Here is an 18,769-nt window from a genome sequence, read left to right as displayed (position 1 = left end):
GATGTTTATCAAATTTTGAGACGTGGGTCCGAGGCCCGACTTTTGAGTCGATTTTTGACTTTTGATTAATAACTTAGCATTTTCTTATGAAGTTGATTCCTTTAGCCTGTATTAATTATATCGAATTGTTTATGGCTAGATTCGAGGTATTCAAAGACCGTTTCGCGAGGCAAGGGTGTGTTGGAGTAGAGATTTGCTCGGATTGAGGTAAGTAACAGTTCTAAATTTGGTTATTAGGGTATGAAACCCCATATTATGTGTTATGTGTTAGGTTTTGAGGTGACGCACATGCTAAGTGACGGGCGTGTGGGCGTGCACTGTAGGGATTGTGACTTGGTCAATCCCATGGAACTGTGTAGCTGAATAATTTGTTGTTACCCGTACAGTTTCCCTGTGTTAGAGAAATTGAATTGCAAATCACATTAGAAATCATGTTTAAATTATGTGTTAGCACTATTGGGACCCACAGAGGTCGCGTACATGTTGAATCATCTGCTAATTATTGTTTTGTAGTTAGTTACATTTTTACTTACATATCATATCTCAGTCTCTATTGTTCCTTGTTGATAAATTACATCATTTCTTTTTGGGCTAATTTTCATGATCATTGAGAGCCCGAGAGACTGGAGAGGTTAATGACTGAGTGAGGCCGAGGGCCTGATTGTGAGGAAATTTATAGGATCGGGCTGCACGCCACAACATATTTTATTGATATATGCCATGATTGGCTTGTTATAGCGCTTGGGCTAAAGGAGCCCCTTCGGAGTTTGTACACACCCCAGTGAGCGCAGGTAGCACTGAGTGCGAGTGCCGAGTGATTGAGAGGAATGAGTGACTGTGAGGAAAGAGTGATTGTGAGGTTGGAGTGAATGGGAGGACTGAGTGACTGTTGCCCTGAGAGGATGCATTGACTTCATTATTGTTGCACTTCTGCTGTCATATATCACTTTCTTGAAATTTCTTAGGGATTCAGTTGAACTTGACATGAATTAACTGTTTGGGCCTTAATTGTCGAACTTGAAAGCATGCCTACCTTCTTATGTTGAAATTACTGTAATTGGACTTTAACTGTGAAGCTCGTCACTACTTTCAGTTCTTCATTTAGTCTTGTTACTTACTGAGTTGGTTGTACTCACGCTACACCCTGCACTTCGTGTGTAGATTCAGGTGTTTCTGGACACGGTGGGTGTTGATCTCCTTGCACAGTTTATCTTTTGGGAGAATGTAAGGTAGATGCCCGGCGTTTCGCAGACCTTATCTCTCCTTCTCTATCTTTCCGCTTATTGTATTTACTTTCAGAGTATCCTTGGCAGTATTTTTTTCAGACTTATGATGTATATATGCTCATGTACTCTATAACACCCCGATAGTTGGGAATTTTCGCGTTGAGTTTTGGATTTCTATCCCTGTTTATGAGAACTTTTATTATTTAAAATGCTTTAAATCATTTTCTGTTAAAAGTGTTAGAATTATTTCGTAATGTCGGCTTGCCTAGTATCATGTTAGGCTCCATCACGATAGGTTAAGATTTTGGGTCGTGAAAAGTTGGTATTAGAGCCTAGGTTACATAGGTCTCACGAGTCATGAGAAAGTTTAGTAGAGTCTTGCAGATCGGTACGGAGATGTCTGTACTTATCTTTGAGAGGCTGCCGAACCCTTAGGAAAGTTCACATTCTTATATTCTTGTCATGCGGATTTGTTGATTCTGGTAACTAAACTTTTGTATTCTATTCTCTCACAGATGGTGAGGACACGTGCTACCGGACATGATGGATAGCCACCAGTACCACCAGCTAGGGCCGCAAGAGGACGAGGTTGCGGTAGGGGCAGAGGTACAGCTCGTGCAGCAGCTAGGGCAGCACATGCAAATCTGCCAGTTGTCCCTGTTCATGAGCAGGTTTCAGTTGTGGATGAGCCAGTGGGGACAGCTCAGGCACCAGCTGTGCCCATTGTGATTCCACTCCTTCAGGAGGCTTTGGCTCAAATTCTGACCGTGTGCACCATACTTGCTCAGGCGGTCTCTATTCCGGCCGCAACAACCACTTCTCAGGCCGGGGGAGGTACCCAGACTCCCACCACCCGTACTCTAGAGTGGGTGATGCAGGGACTTCAGACACCGAGGGCACTACCAGCCCAGCCAGTTGCAGCTGCTCAGGCCTAGGTGGTCCCCGTTATGACTGATGATGAGCAAAGGAGACTTGAGAGATTTGGGAGGCTTCAGTCTCCATCATTTAGCGGTGTTGAGTCAGAGGATGCTCAGGGTTTCCTAGACAAAGTGCCAGCGGATGCTTCGCACGTCTTGTATTCTGGAGACCAGTGGGGTCTCGTTCACTACTTTTCAGTTCACTGGGTTGCCTTCAGATGGAAGGAGGCTGATGAGAGGCACAAGCTGGTCGGTGCAGCACCACTTACATGGCAGGGGTTCTCCGTTCTCTTCTTGGAGATGTTCGTGCCACAGTCTCACAGGGAGGAGCTGCGTAGATAGTTTGAGCAGTTACGTCAGGAGGGCATGTCCGTGACGCAGTACGAGATGAGATTTTCTGAGTTGGCTCATCACGCAGTTTGTTTGGTTCCCACTGATAGGGAGAGGATTAGGAGGTTCATTCATGGCCTCACATATCAGCTACGGTTGCTTATGACTTGGGAGAGGGTGTCTGGTGCTACTTTTGATGAGGTGGTTGACATCGCTCGGTAGATAGAGATGGTCCGTAGCCAGGAGAGAGGGAGTCTAAGAGGCCCCATGGATAGGGTGGTTTCAACAGTGTTCCTTCTGCGGGTCAGTTCTACCACGGCAGGGGCCGTCCTTATAGGCACGCTTAGACGACTCGTTTAGTTTACCGTGGTGCATCATCCAGCCATGGTTCATACAGTTCTTATCAGGGTCAATCATCTCTCAGTTCCCTTCTGGCTTAGAGTTCGTCCCGTGCTCCATCGGTTCAGGGTTCATTTATGCTGGGTCCTTCTAGCAGCTATCCTAGTGCTCGGGGCTCCCTTCAGTCCCCACCACCAGCACCGGGGAGTTGCTTTAAGTGCGGGGATTTTGGGCATATGTGGAAGCAGTGTTCTCGTCGTCTAGGAGGTCTAGTGCAGCAGAGGAGTCAGGCAACAACTTCAGCACCAGTTACTTCACCACCCTCCCAGCCAGCTCGGGGTAGGGCTCAGTCAGCTATGGGTCTCCCAAGAGGGGAGGCTGATCAGGTGGAGGCCAGGCCCGATTCTATACTATTCCTGCCAGGCTAGATGTTGTTGCTTTCTATGCAGTGATCACATGTATTGTCTAAGTATGCCACAGAGATGCCTTTGTATTATTTGACCCTGGTTCCACTTATTCGTATGTATCATCGTATTTTTCTCATTATCTGGATATGCCTCGTGAGTCCTTAGTTTCATCTGTTCATGTATCTATGCCAGTCGGCGATACTATTATTGTGGACCGTGTATATTGGTCGTGTGTAGTGACTATTGGGGGATTGGAGACTAGAGTTGATCTCTTTTTGCTTAGTATGGTGGAATTCGACGTGATCTTGGGTATGGATTGATTTTCTCCATGTCATGCTATTCAGGATTGTCACGCTAAGACTGTGACATTGGCGATGCCGGGGTTGCCAAGTATTGAGTGAAGAGGTTCTCCAGACTATGTTCCCAGCAAAGTGATTTCATATTTGAAGGCCTAGCGGATGGTTGAGAAAGGCTGTTTATCTTATTTGGCCTTTATGGGGGATATTGGTGCTGATACTCCTACTATTGATTCTGTTTCGGTGGTGCGAGATTTTCCGGATGTGTTTCCTGCAGACCTGCCGGGCATGCCGCCCAACAGGGATATTGACTTTGGTATTGACTTGGTGCCCGACACTCAGCATATTACTATTCCACCGTATCATATGGCACCGACTGAGTTGAAGGAGCGACTTCAGGAACTTTTGGATAAGGGGTTTATTAGGCCTAGTGTGTCGCCTTGGGGTGCACCGGTTCTGTTTGTGAGCAAGAATGATGGTACCATGCAGATGTGCATTGATTATAGGCAGTTGAACAAAGTTACAATCAATAACAAATATCCTTTGCCGCGCATTGATAATCTACTTGACTAGCTTCAGGGAGCAATGGTGTTCTAAAAGATTTATTTGAGGTCTGGGTATCACCAGTTGAAGATTCGAGACTTGGATATTCTAAAGACAGCATTGAGGACTCATTATGGTTATTATGAGTTCCTTGTGATGTCTTTTGGGCTGACCAATGCCCCGGCATCATTTATACATCTGATGAACAGTATATTTCAACCTTATCTTGACTCGTTTGTCATAGTATTCATTGATGACATCCTGGAGTACTCTCGTAGCCAGGAGGATTATGCCCAGCATTTGAGGATTGTTTTACAGCAGTTGAGGGAGGAGAAGCTTTATGCCAAGTTCTCCAAGTGTGAGTTTTGGCTTGGTTCAGTGGGGTTCTTAGGGCACGTGGTGTCCAGTGAAGGGATTCACGTGGATCCGAAGAAGATAGAGGCAGTTCAGAGTTGGCCCAGACCATCCTCAGCTACGGAGATTCGGAGCTTTCTTAGTTTAGCCGGTTACTATCGTCGCTTCATGGAGGGTTTCTCGTTTATTGCATCTCCTTTGACCAAATTGACCCAGAAGGGTGCTACTTTCAGGTGGTCGAATGAGTGTGAGGAGAACTTTTAGAAGCTCAAGACTGCCTTAACCACAACTCCCATTCTAGTTCTACCTTCAGCTTCCGGTTCTTGTACAATGTATTGTGATGCTTCTCGAATCGGTATTAGGTGTGATTTAATGTAGGAGGGTAGAGTGATTGCTTATGTTTTGCATTAGTTGAAGCCACATGAGAATTACTAGCTTGTCCATGATTTGGAGTTAGCTGCCATCATTCATGCATTGAAGATTTGGAGGCATTATCTCTACGGTATGTCTTGTGAGGTGTTTACAGATCATCGGAGTCTCCAGCACTTGTTCAAATAGAAGGATCTAAATTTGAGGCAGCGAAGTTGGTTGGAGCTTCTAAAGGACAATGATATCACTATTCTGTGTCATCTCGGGAAGGCCAATGTAGTGGCCGATGCCTTGAGTAGAAAGGCGGTGGGTATGGATAGCCTTGCATTTATTCCTGTTAGTGAGAGACCTCTTGCAGTTGATGTTCAGGCCTTGGCCAACCAGTTCATGGGATTAGATGTTTCGGAGCCCAGTCAGGTTCTAGCTTGTGTGGTTTCTCGATCTTCCTTACATGATCGCAATAGGGAGTGCCAGTATGATGATCCCCATTTCCTTGTCCTTAAGGACATGGTTCAACACGGTGATGCTAGAGATGTTACTATTGGGGATGATAGGGTATTGAGGATGTAGGGTCGGATTTGTGTGCCTAATGTAGATGGGCTATGTGATTTGATTCTTGAGGAGGCCCACAGTTCGTGGTATTCCATTGATCCGGGTGCCGCGAATATGTATCAGGACTTGAGGCAACACTATTGGTGGAGGAGAATGAAGATGGATATAGTGGGGTTTGTAGCTCGGTGCCTTAACTGTCAGCAGGTGAAGTATGAGCATCAGAGACCGGGTGGATTGCTTAGAGGCTAGATATCCCAGAGTGGAAGTGGGAGCAGATCACCATGGATTTTCTAGTTGGACTCCCACAAACTTCGAGGAAGTTCGATGCTATTTGGGTGATTGTAGATCGGCTGACCAAGTCCACGCACTTCATTCCAGTTGGGACTACTTATACTTCGGAGCGGTTAGCTAAGATTTACATCTGAGAGATTGTTCGCCTTCACGGTGTGCCAGTGTCTATCATTTTAGATCGGGGCACGCAGTTTACATTTTTGGAGAGCCGTGCAACGAGAGTTGGGCACCCAGGTTGAGTTGAGCACATTATTTCACCCTCAGACGGACGAACAGTCCAAGCGCACTATTCAGATATTGGAGGACATGCTACGCGCATGTGCCATTGATTTTGGGGGTTCATGGGATCAGTTTTTGCCGCTCGCAGAGTTTCCCTACAACAACAGCTACCAGTTGAGCATTCAGATGGCTCCGTATGAGGCTTTGTATAGGAGACGGTATAGATCTCCGGTGGGTTGGTTTGAGTTGGGTAAGGCTAGGCTATTGGGTACTGACTTGGTTCAGGATGCTTTGGACAAGGTTAAATTGATTCAGGAGCGGCTTCGCACGGCGCAATCTAGACATAAGAGTTATGCCGACAAAAAGGTCCGTGATGTTGCTTACATGGTTAGGGAAAAGGTTCTGCTCAAGGTTTCACCCATGAAGGGTGTTATGAGGTTCAGGAAGAAGGGCAAGTTGAGCCCTCAGTATATTGGGCCGTTTGAGGTACTTTAGAGGATTGGGGGAGGTGGCTTACTAGCTTGCTTTACCACCTAGTCTGTCGAGTGTGCATCCAGTGTTTCATGTTTCTATGCTTCGGAAGTATGTCGGCGATCCGCCTCATGTTTTTAATTTCAGCACAGTTCAGTCGGATGGTGATTTGACTTATGATGTGGAGCCGGTGGCCATTGTGGATCGGCAGGTTCAAAATTTGAGGTCAAAGGACATAGCTTCAGTGAAGGTGCAGTGGAGAGGTCAGCCAGTTGAGGAGGCTACGTGGGAGACTGAGCGGGAGATGAGGAACAGATATCCACACCTATTTGATACTCCAGGTATGTTTCTAGACCGGTTCAAGGATGAACGTTTATTTAAGAGGGGGTGGATGTAACGACCCGACCTGTCATTTTGAGAGTTGTAGCCTCGTTCCCCCATTTACTGCTTATTGTTTACTTTATAGCTGTTATGTGACTTATCGGGGTAGTCGGTTCAGGTTCGGAGAGATTTCGGAATGAATTGAGACACTTAGTCTCATAGTTAAAAGCTTAAGTTGAAATGATGGACCGGATTTTGACTTATGAGTAAACGACTCCAGAATAGAGTTTTGATGGTTGTGTTAGCTCCGTTGGGTGATTTTGGACTTAGGAGCGTGTCTGGATCATGATTTGGAGGTCCGTAGTGGAATTAGGCTTGAAATGGCAAAAGTTTGATTTTTGAAAAGTTTGACCGGGAGTGGACTTTTTGATATCGGAGTCGGATTCCGATTCCCAAAGTTGGAGTAGGTCCGTAATGTTAAATATGACTTGTGTGCAAATTTTGGGGTCAATCAGACGTGTTTTGATAGGTTTCAACGTCGTTTGTAGAAGTTGAATTTCCTTAGTTTCAATAGGCTTGAATCGGGGTGCGATTCGTATTTTTGAAGTTGTTTGATGTGATTTGTGGGTTCGACTTATGAGGTTTTAGGACTTGTTGGTATGTTTGGTGGAGGTCCCGGGGGCCTCGGGTTGATTCCGGAGGGTTAACGGATCAAAAGTTGAAGTTGAGAGATTGCTGAGGTTGGACCTCTGCAGGTGTAACTGCACATGCGGAACTTTGATCGCAGGTGCGAGCTGGCTTGCGCAAGTGCGAGTTTGGAGGGGAGTGTGCAGGTGGTTGTAGGTGCGAGGAGTTTTTCGCACCTGCTTGGCCGCAGGTGCGGTGAGAGGCACACAGAAGCAGAAAGCACACAGGTGCGACAGGTAATTCCGCACCTGCGTGACCGCAGATGGGGCAGGCGGATCGCAGAAGCGGAACTGGGCATGTGAGCTTGGTTCGCAGAAGCGGCTTGGATGCTCGCAGGAGCGAGTTTGTAGAAGCAGAGTGAGGGACCGCTGGAGCAGAATGAGCCACAGATGCGTGTGTGATGTCGCTTCTGCGATACCACAGTAGCGGTTAAGTTTCCGCAGAAGCAGAAGTGCTGGACATAACACTTAAATTGAAGAAGTCCGCGATTTTGCTTCATTTTAAACATTTTGAGCTCGGGTTTTGGCGATTCTTGAGAGGATTTTCGAGGGGATTCTTGAGGTAAATCCCTTATGCTCATTTTTTATCAATAATCTTGTTTCCCCATTGATGTTTCCACCTAGTTGGTGTGTATTTAAGGTGTAAATTAGGAGTTTGAGGCTAGGGATTTGGAGAGTTTGATTTGGGAATTTGGGGAATGATTTGGTGTCGGATTTTGATAAATTTGGTATGGTTGAACTCATGGATGGATGGGCTTTCAGGTTTTGTTACTTTTATCGAATTTCAAGACGTGGGCCCGGGGGTCCATTTTGAGTAGATTTTTGACTTTTAATTAATAACTTAGCATTTTCTTATGAAGTTGATTCCTTTAGCCTGTATTGATTATATTGAATTGTTTATGGCTAGATTCGAGGCATTCGGAGGCCGTTTCGCGAAGCAAGGGTGTGTTGGAGTAGAGATTTGCTCGGATTGAGGTAAGTAACAGTTCTAAATTTGGTTTTGAGGGTATGAAACCCCGAATTATGTGTTATGTGTTGGGGTTTGAGGTGACGCACATGCTAGGTGACGGGCGTGTGGGCGTTCACCGTAGGAATTGTGACTTTATCAATCCCATGGAACTGTGTAGTTGAATAATCTGTTGTTACCCGTACATTCTCCCTGTGTTAGAGAAATTGAACTGCAAATCACGTTAGAAATCATGTTTAAATTATGTGTTAGCACTGTTGGGACCCACAGAGGTCGCGCACATATTGAATCATCTGCTAATTGTTATTTTGTACTCAGTCATAATTTTACTTGCATCTCATATCTCAGTCTCCATTGTTCATTGTTGATACATTACATCCTTTCTGTTTGGGCTGATTTTCATGATCATTGAGAGCCTGAGAGACTGGAGAGGTTGATGACTGAGTGAGGCCGAGAGCCTGATTGTGAGGACATTTATGGGATCGGGCTTCCGCAACATGTTTCATTGATATATGCCATGATTGGCTTGTTATAGCGCTTGGGCTGAATGAGCCCCTCTGGAGTCTGTACACACCCCCAGTGAGCGTATATACCACTGAGTGCGAGTGCCGAGTGCTGAGTGATTGAGAGGAAGGAGTGACTGTGAGGAAAGAGTGATTGTGAGGTTGGAGTGAATGGGAGGGTTGACTGACTGTTGCCCTGAGAGGATGCATTGACTTCATTATTGTTGCACTTCAGCTGTCATATATCACTTTCTTGAAATTTCTTAGGGATTCGGTTGAACTTGACATGGATTAACTGTTTGGGCCTTAATTGTTGAACTTGAAAGCATGCCTACCTTCTTATGTTAAAATTACTATAATTGGACTTTAACTGTCAAGCATGTCACTACTTTCAGTTCTTCATTTAGTCTTGTTACTTACTGAGTTGGTTGTACTCACGCTACACCCTACACTTTGTGTGTAGATTCAGGTGTTTTTGGACACGGTGGGTGTTGATCTCCTTGCACAGTTGATCTTTTGGGAGATTGCAAGGTAGCTGCCCGACGTTTCGCAGACCTTGTCTCTCCTTATCTATCTTTCGGCTTATTGTATTTACTTTCAGAGTATCCTAGGCAGTATTTTCCAGACTTATGATATATAGATGCTCATGTACTCTGTGACACCCCGATAGTTGGTAATTTCCGCATTGAGTTTTGGGTTTCTATCCCTGTTTATGAGAACTTTTATTATTTAAACTGCTTTAAATCATTTTCTGTTAAAAGTGTTGGAATTATTTCGTAATGTCGGCTTGCCTAGTACCATGTTAGGTGCTATCACGACAGGTTAGGATTTTGGGTCGTGACATATATCTTATCACACCAAAATTATTTATTGGCTAGGTTCACCAAATCACTCTTTTTTTAAATTAAAAAAAAAAAGTTCAATTAAATTCGTTTTGCGAAAAGTACTATATATTATTATCCTTATATAGTATATTAATAGTGATTTTCTTTGTTAGGGTCTATTTGAACAATTAGTTTGACATTATGTAGTAAAAATAATGCACTTATATGAACTTTTACTAATTTTGGGTAGTAAAAATAGTTATTAAGGTAAAAAAATATTTACAAATTATAACAAAATCTTTTAATTATCACGGAGGATATACGTGCCTAAACATACTTGGCTAACTTTATTTTTTGAAATTGAGGTAGTCAAGGACTCCTTCCTACTCATTATCACGTGAAATGATTTCATTTAAGTATTGTTTTTTGAAGGGAGGTAACTGTTATTTTGTATTTTAGAAAATCAACAAGTTGTAAAAGTAAGACAAAAGTTAATCGATCCCCCAATTATATTTATTAGCTCAATTAATTATCTAAATATTACATGCACAAGTAAGTAATTTCAGCTGGCTCAAGTATTTATATATTGCCGTGTGTTTTCACTTTTAGACGTTTGACATCAAAATGTTTAACTGCAATAGAAAATTATAAAACTGAGATCAAGTCAACATAGGAATGCAACTACGTTTAATATAATTTTACGTTATTATTCATTTATTACGATTAGTTTTTTTTCGCTATCTTTTTATTGGGCATAATAATTAGGGATCTTACAAAATCAACAGCATACACCCAACACATTAATGATGATGTAGGAAAATAATATTGGTGTTTAATTTAAAAACCTAGCAAGGCAATAACAAAGTTTCACACAACTATTTGGGTCGCAACGCATGTATTTGTGTACGACTTTAAATAATAATAAAAAAGAGGTCTAACACATAAACACCTTTTAATAATATTTGAAAAGGACACATAATAACTTTAGTACATTAGTATGACAAGCTTATTACGGTAGAATTTCATGACAAAGATGAATATATGCTCTTGCATCATGAATTGGTATCAAGAGCATGATGAATGATCCATCTGGAAGCTACCTCTCTACAAATCCGTGTATGAAGGGTGATTAGTGCAAGAATCACATACCCTCGATTGTTTAGAAACGAGTCAATGCGAGAAAAAGATGAATATCCGATTGATAAAAGAATAAATGATAGGAAGAGAGCAAATTTCTATGGCATGATAACGAATAACTAATAGGTTGTGTCTTATAATCCTTACCTATAAACTAAATACAATTGTAATTCAAATTTAGAGATTTGCTCCGAGGTGAAGGCAATAAGGTTTTATCACTTTTTTGTAATTTTTTCGTACTCATATTTAATGGAACAAAGTGTAAAACATTCAAGAAAGTTGCAAAAGAAATAAGGTCACTAGAATCAAATAACAACATTTTAATGCATGGTTAAAGTTATATCATGAACAAGAGCAAACTCTCAAGACTATATTGCAAAGAGTCAACTATGATAAAGTGGTATTGTTCTTTGTAGATGGACCTGGAAGAATCTAAAAATTATTTCTATACTGTACATCACTTGCAAATATCAAGAAGACGCATTCTAGCATGTTAGCAATAACATCAAGTGGTGAAGCGACAACAATTTTATCAAAGAGTGCATGACTCACTCTATATTTAACATACTTTTCAAACAATTAAAAGTCATCGCATATATATTAAAGCAGAGTGGTAATACAGAATTGATAAGAAAAAGAAGATAATGAATATCAATGAACTGATTGATGGAAAAGTAATAATTTCGGAGGTGATTTATGTCAAATATCTACCAGTAATTTCAAAATCGACGAGAGTAGATATTTAATGCTAGCTTGATAAATCATATTTGTGGCCTTGAATGAAATTTTTTTTATCTAACAACATATATGATAGAAATAAAATATCCAACATTCAATGATTTTTAATTAGCAAAATGGACTCCGGGCCACTTGAACTTGAACTTGATTGCCAATCCGGTAAAGGAACTTACAACTTTCCCATTTCAACACCTCAACTGATATATTTGTGAACTAATAAATCCCTCAAATGGAGTGTGTATATGTCACAATCCGGAATTTTTATCGTCGGGACCGTGATGGCGCCTAATATTTCACTTGCTATAGGCAAGCCAACATTAGAGAATCATTAAACCAATCCTTATTTCATTCAGTGATTAACAGCAAATTAGCTAAGATGAAATATAGTGAGTGCGGAGTTATATCAAAATTTTATTAACTACTACCACCCGGATCTGGAGTCATAATTCACGAGAATTCTAGAATTCACTGCAAGTAATAGTCTAAAAGAAATACAATTATTTGGATGAAAGAAACACTAAAACAAGAAAAGTTAGGTAGGGACTTCAAGGTCTGTAAACGTCGACAGATCTACCTTGAGTCTCCGAATAGCGGGTCCAACAGCAAAAATCACGATCAACCCAAGCTGGTGCCAAAATCTGCACAGAAGGGCAAAGTGCAGTATCAGTATAACCGCCCTCATGTACTGGTAAGTGTCGAGCCTAACCTCGACGAAGTAGTGACGAGGCTAAAACAAGGCACCTACAATCAACCTGTACAATTTAACAGTGTATATACAAGTAACAATAATGAAAACCTAGACAGGTAATATCGGGAGGGGAACATGCTAAGGGAAGTACGAGATAAAGAACTATAGTAGAATAATGACTGAAACAACCAATATGCTATGAATCAACAGGAACAGCGAATACAGTAAAGGAAAAAAAATTGCACGGCATTACCCTTCGTGCTTTTACTCTCAACCTCACCATAAAATCAATAGAAACGGCACGACATCACCCTTTGTACATTAACTCTCATAATATGGCACGGCATCACCTTCGTGCAATAACACTCACAATACAGCACGACATTACCCTTCGTGCATTAACACTCATAATATAGCACGACATTACCCTTCGTGCATTAACATTCACAATATGGCACAGCATCACCTTTCGTGCATTAACACTCACAATATGGCACGACATCACCCTTCGTGCATTAACACTCTCCCTTACCATAATGCAATGAACAATTAACAATAGGGAGATATAATAACAAATACAAGCCTTACTTCAATATTAGGTTCCACAATATCAACCTTAACTTCGGAGTGAATATTCAATTATTACCAGAAGATCCATAAATATGATAAGAACAATCAACTTAACAACACTAGTCTAAACACATAGCAATTAGGCATGGGAAAAAGAGACAATATGAGAAAATGAGAGAAACATGGAGAACAGGTAAATTGGTGGCGCATAAGTACTCGTCACCTCACATATACGCTGCTCATATGAATTTCACATAGCAAATAGTCTAAGGTTCCTAATTCCCTCAAGTCAGGGTTAACCACGACACTTACCTCGCTTCGAAGGCCACTCAATACTCAATCACAACTTTTCCTCTAGAATCCACCTTCAAACCACTCGTATCTATTCAAAAACGACTCAATAATATCAAATAATGCTAAAGGAATCAATTGCATTGCATAAATTTAGATTTTCCCAAACTTCCTCCAAAAGGTCAAAAATCGACCCCGGGCCCGCTTGATCAAAACCTGAGGTTCGAACAAAAATCTATTTACCCATTCACTCCCGAGCTCAGATATATAATTGGTTTTGAAATCCGACCTCAAATTGATGTCTAAATCCCCAAATTTCGAAATTCCTAGTTTCTACCCTAAACCCCCAATTCTACCATGAGAACTCTAGATTTTAGGTTGACAATTCATGAAATGTAATGGATAATTGAGAGAAAATGGTTTAGAATCACTTACCAACACTTTGGGGAAGAAAATATCTCTTGAAAATCGCCTCTAGCCCGTTTGATTTTTGAGAAGTTGAAAAAATGGCTTAAGTCCCGTTTTTGGGACTGTTTATGCAGTGGGCGACAGTGTTCATCGCTTTCGCGAGGACACTGTCGTGTTCACGAAGAGCAGAGTTGCCAAGCTTACGCTTTTGCGAGTCCCCTTCATGTTCGAGAAGGCTACCCCCTGGCCTTCGCGTTCACGAGACCTTGCTCGCGTTCGCGATGAAGGAAAGACTGACCCCTCCCCCAGGTCCCTAACACTACGCGTTCGCAATGAGCTGGTCACATTCGCGAAGGGTAAAGCCCCCCCATCGCTTCGCGTTCGTGACCAAGCCTTCGCCTTCGTGAAGAGTAAAAACGCACCATGACCAGATTACCCTTTGCGTTCGCGAAAGTACCTTCGTGAAAGCGAAGAAGAACATACCAGAACAACTGCTGCAGCAAAAATACCAGATTTTTCAAGTCCAAAACATCCCATAGCCTATCCAAAACTCACCCGAGCCCTCGGGGCTCCAAACCAAACAAGCACACAAGTCTAAAAACTTCATACGAACTTGCTCGCACGATCAAATCACCAAAATAACACCTAGAACTACGAACTTAGCACCAAATCCAATGAAATTTTCAAGAAAGCTTTAAAATTCCTATTTTTACAACCCAACATTCGAATCACGTCAAACCAACTCCGTTTCTCACCAAATTTTACAGATAAGTCATAAATATTATATTGGACCTATACCGGGCTCCGAAACCAAGATACGAACCCAGTATCAACAAGGCCAAACATCAACCAATTCTTAAAAATCATTAAACTTTCAGACTTTTAATTTTCATCAAAAATTCATAACTCGAGCTAAGGACCTCCGAATTCGATTTTGGGCATACTCCCAGGTCCCACATTTCGATACGGACCCACCGGGATTATCAAAGCACGGATCCGGGCCCCTTTACCAAAAATATTGATCAAAGTCAACTCAACTGAAGTTTTTAGGCAAAAATTCTTATTTTTATCAGTTTTTAACATATAAGCCTTTCGGGCCAATACCCGGACCGTGCACGCAACTCGAGGAGGGTAAAAATGAGATTTTTAAGGCTAGAGCACAAAATCAAGTTCTAAAACATAAGATGACCTTTTTGGGTCATCACATTCTCTACCTCTAAAATAACCGTTCGTCCTCGAACGGACATAGAAAAGTACCTGAGCTGGTGAAAAGGTGGGGATATCTACTCCGCATATTAGACTCGGACTCCCAAGTAGCTGCCTCAACAGGTTGACCTCTCCACTGCACTTGAACTGAAGGGTAACTCTTTGATCTCAACTGGCGAACCTGTCGGGCTAGAATAGCCACCGCCTCCTCCTCGTAAGTTAAATCCTTGTCCAACTGAACAGAGCTGAAATCTAACACATGGGATAGATCGCTGTGATACTTTCAAAGCATGGATACATGGAACACCGGATGAACTGATGATAACCCCGGTGGCAATGCAAGCCTGTAACCCACCTCTCCCACTCTCTCTAGAATCTCAAAAGGTCTGATATACCTAGGGCTCAACTTGACCTTCTTTTCGAACCTCATTACACCCTTCATGGGTGATATCCGAAGCAACACTCTTTCCCGACCATGAATGCAACATCACGAACTCTGCGATCGGCATAACTCTTCTGCCTGGACTGAGCTGTGGAAGTCAATCCTGAATAATCTTGACCTTATTTAAGGCATCATGTACTAAGTCTGTGCCCAACAATCGAGCCTCCCCGGCTCAAACCATCCGACCGGCGATCGACACCGTCTACCATATAGTGCCTCATAGGGAGCTATCCGAATGCCCGACTGGTAGCTGTTGTTGTAGGAGAACTCTGCAAGGGGCAAGAACTGATCCCACGATCCTCCGAAGTCTATGACACATGTGCGGAGCATATCCTCCAAGATCGGAATAGTGCGCTCGGACTGTCCATCCATCTGAGGATGAAACGTTGTGCTCAACTCAACTCACGTGCCCAACTCACGTTGTACTGCCCTCCAGAAGTGCGAGGTGAACTGCGTACCTCGATCAGAAATGATAGACACGGGCACACCGTGGAGACGAACGATCTCACGGATGTAAATCTCTGCCAACCACTCCGAGAAATAGGTAACTGCCACAGGAATGAAATGCGCTGACTTAGTCAACCTGTCCACAATGATCCAAACGGCATCGAACTTCCTCTGAGTCCGTGGGAGTCTAACAACGAAGTCCATAGTGATACGCTCTCATTTCCACTCAGGGATCTATAACCTCTAAAGTAAACCACCAGGTCTCTGATGCTCACACTTTACCTGCTGGCAATTTAGACACCGAGCTACATATGCAACTATGTCTTTCTTCATTTGCCTCCACCAATAATGCTGCTGCAAGTCCTGATACATCTTGGCGGCGCCCGGATGAACAAAATATCGGGAACTGTGGGCCTCCTCAAGAATCAACTCACGAAGTCCATACACATTAGGCACACAAATACGATCCTGCATCCTCAAACCTCCATCATCTCCAACAGTAACCTGCTTGGTACCACAGTGTCGCACTATGTCTCTAAGGACAAGAAAATGAGGATCGTCATACTGCCGATCTCTGATGCGCTCAAACAAAGAAGACTGAGCAACTGTACAAGCTAGAACACGGCTGAGCTCAGAAACATCCAACCTCACGAACTGATTGGCCAAGGCCTGAACATCCAATGCAAGCGGTCTCTCACCAATTGGAATACACGCAAGGCTACCCATACTAGCTGAATTTCTACTCAAGACGTCGGCCACCACATTGGCCTTCCCGGGATGATACAAGATGGTGATATCATAATATTTCAATAGCTCTAACCACCTCCTCTTCCTCAAATTGAGCTCCTTATGCTTGAACAAATACTGCAAGCTCCGATGATCTGTGAATACCTCACATGGCACGCCGTAAAGATAGTGCCTCCAAATCTTCAGTGCGTGAACAATGGTTGTCGGCTCTAGATCATGAACAGGATAATTCTTCTCGTGAGCCTTCAGCTGCCGCGAAGCATATGGAATAATCTTACCACCCTGCATCAATACCGCACGCAGACCAATACGGGATGCGTCATAATATACTGTATAAGATCCTGAACCTGAGGGTAACACCAATACCGATGCCGTAGTCAAAGCTGTCTTGAGCTTCTGGAAGCTCGTCTCACACTCGTCTGACCACCTAAACGGGGCACCCTTCTGGGTCAACCTGGTCAACGAGGTTGCTATGGATGAAAACCCCTCCACGAATCGACGGTAGTAGCCCACCAAACCCAAGAAACTACGGATCTCTATAGCTGCTGTGGGTCTAGGCCAGTTCTGAACTACCTCAATGTTCTTAGAATCCACCTGAATACCCTATGCTGATACAATGTGACCCAAGAAAGCAACTGAACTCAACCAAAACTTGCATTTTGAGAACTTAGCATATAACTGGGTGTCTTTCAGAGTCTGAAGAACGATCCGAAGGTGCTGCTTATGCTCCTCTCGGCTGTGGGAGTAGATCAAGATATCATCAATAAACACAATCACAAAATAATCCAAGTAGGGCTTGAACACCCGGTTCATCAAATCCATGAATGCTGCTGGGGCATTTGTCAGCCCAAATGACATCACTAGAAACTCATAATGCCCATACCGAGTCCGAAATGTTGTCTTAGGGACATCGGATGCCCTAATCCTCAACTGATGGTAGCCAGATCTCAAATCAATCTTCGAAAACACCTGGGAACCCTGAAGCTGATCAAATAAATCATCAATCCTCGGCAATGGGTACTTGTTCTTGATGGTGACTTTGTTCAACTACCGATGATCTATACACATCCTCATCGATCCATCTTTCTTCTTCACAAACAAACAGGTGCACCCTAGGATGAGACACTATGTCTAATGAAGCCTTTATCAAGCAAATCTTGCAACTGTTCCTTCAATTCTTTCAACTCTAGCGGGGCCATGCGGTATGGCGGAATGGAAATGGGCTGAGTGCCCAGAGCTAAATCAATGCAAAAATCAATATCCCTGTCGGGTGGCATCCCCGGTAGGTCTGCAGGAAACACCTCTGGAAACTCACGAACAACCGGCACTGAATCCATGGAAGGAACCTCCGCACTAGAATCGTAGACATAAGCCAAGTAAGCTAGACACCCCTTCTCGACCATGTGCCGAGCCTTCACATAAGAGGTAACCCTGCTGGTAGAATGGCCAAGAGTCCCTCTCCACTCTAATCGAGGCAACCCCTGCAAGGCTAAGGTCACCATCTTGGTGTGACAATCTAATATAGCATGATAAGGTGACATCCAATCCATACCCAGTATGACATCAAAATCAACATATCGAGAAGTAGAAGGTCCACACGAGTCTCAAGATTCCCAATGGTGACCACACACGAATGATAAACAAGATCTACAATAATAGCATCTCCCACTCGTGTAGACACATACACAGGAGCACTCAAAGAATCACGGGGCACAACCAAATATAAAGCAAAATAGGATGACATATAGGAGTAAGTAGATCCAGGATCAAATAGAACTGAAGCATCTCTACTGCAAACTAAAAGAGTACCTGTGATAACAGCGTCAGATGACTCAGCCTCCGGCCTGGCCGGGAAAGCATAACACTAGGGCTGGGCCCCACCACCCTGAACTACGTCCCCGGGACGGCCTCTAGCTGGCTGGTCTCTACCTCTAATGGCCTGACCTCCACCTCTAACAATCTGGCCTCTACCTCTAGCTGTCTGACCCCTCCCTCTGGCTGGCTGAGCAGGTGGTGCCAGAACCATGGCACGAGAACCCTGATGCTATGAGCTGCCCGATGTTCGAGGGCAAAATCTAGCAATGTACCTTGGATCACCACAAGTATAACATGACCTCGGCTGCTATGACTGCTGACCCTGAAACTGACCCTGTCGACCTGAGTAACCACCCTGATAACTCTGGAGTGGAGGTGCACTAATAGGAGCTGGTGGTACACTGTAGGCTAGCTGGTCGGAATAAGGCATATGAGGACCACGACCACCTGAGGCACCGTGGGATGCCTGGAGTGCTGAATGAAATGGCCCGGGAGGATGGACTCTACCAAAAGTACCCCTACCTCTAGATGAGGCACCGCTGAACTCATCGAAATGATGAGGTCTCTTGTCAGACTCCTGACCTCCCTGAGCAAGAACCATCTCGACTCGTCTGGCGACATTAGCAGCCGCCTAAAACGAAATCTCACTCCCAGTCTCCTTAGCC

Source organism: Nicotiana tabacum, chromosome 13 (assembly GCF_000715075.1).
Source record: "Nicotiana tabacum cultivar K326 chromosome 13, ASM71507v2, whole genome shotgun sequence".
NCBI lineage: Eukaryota > Viridiplantae > Streptophyta > Magnoliopsida > Solanales > Solanaceae > Nicotiana > Nicotiana tabacum.
The sequence above is the reverse complement of the archived record's forward strand: the minus strand, read 5'-3'. Positions refer to the sequence as shown.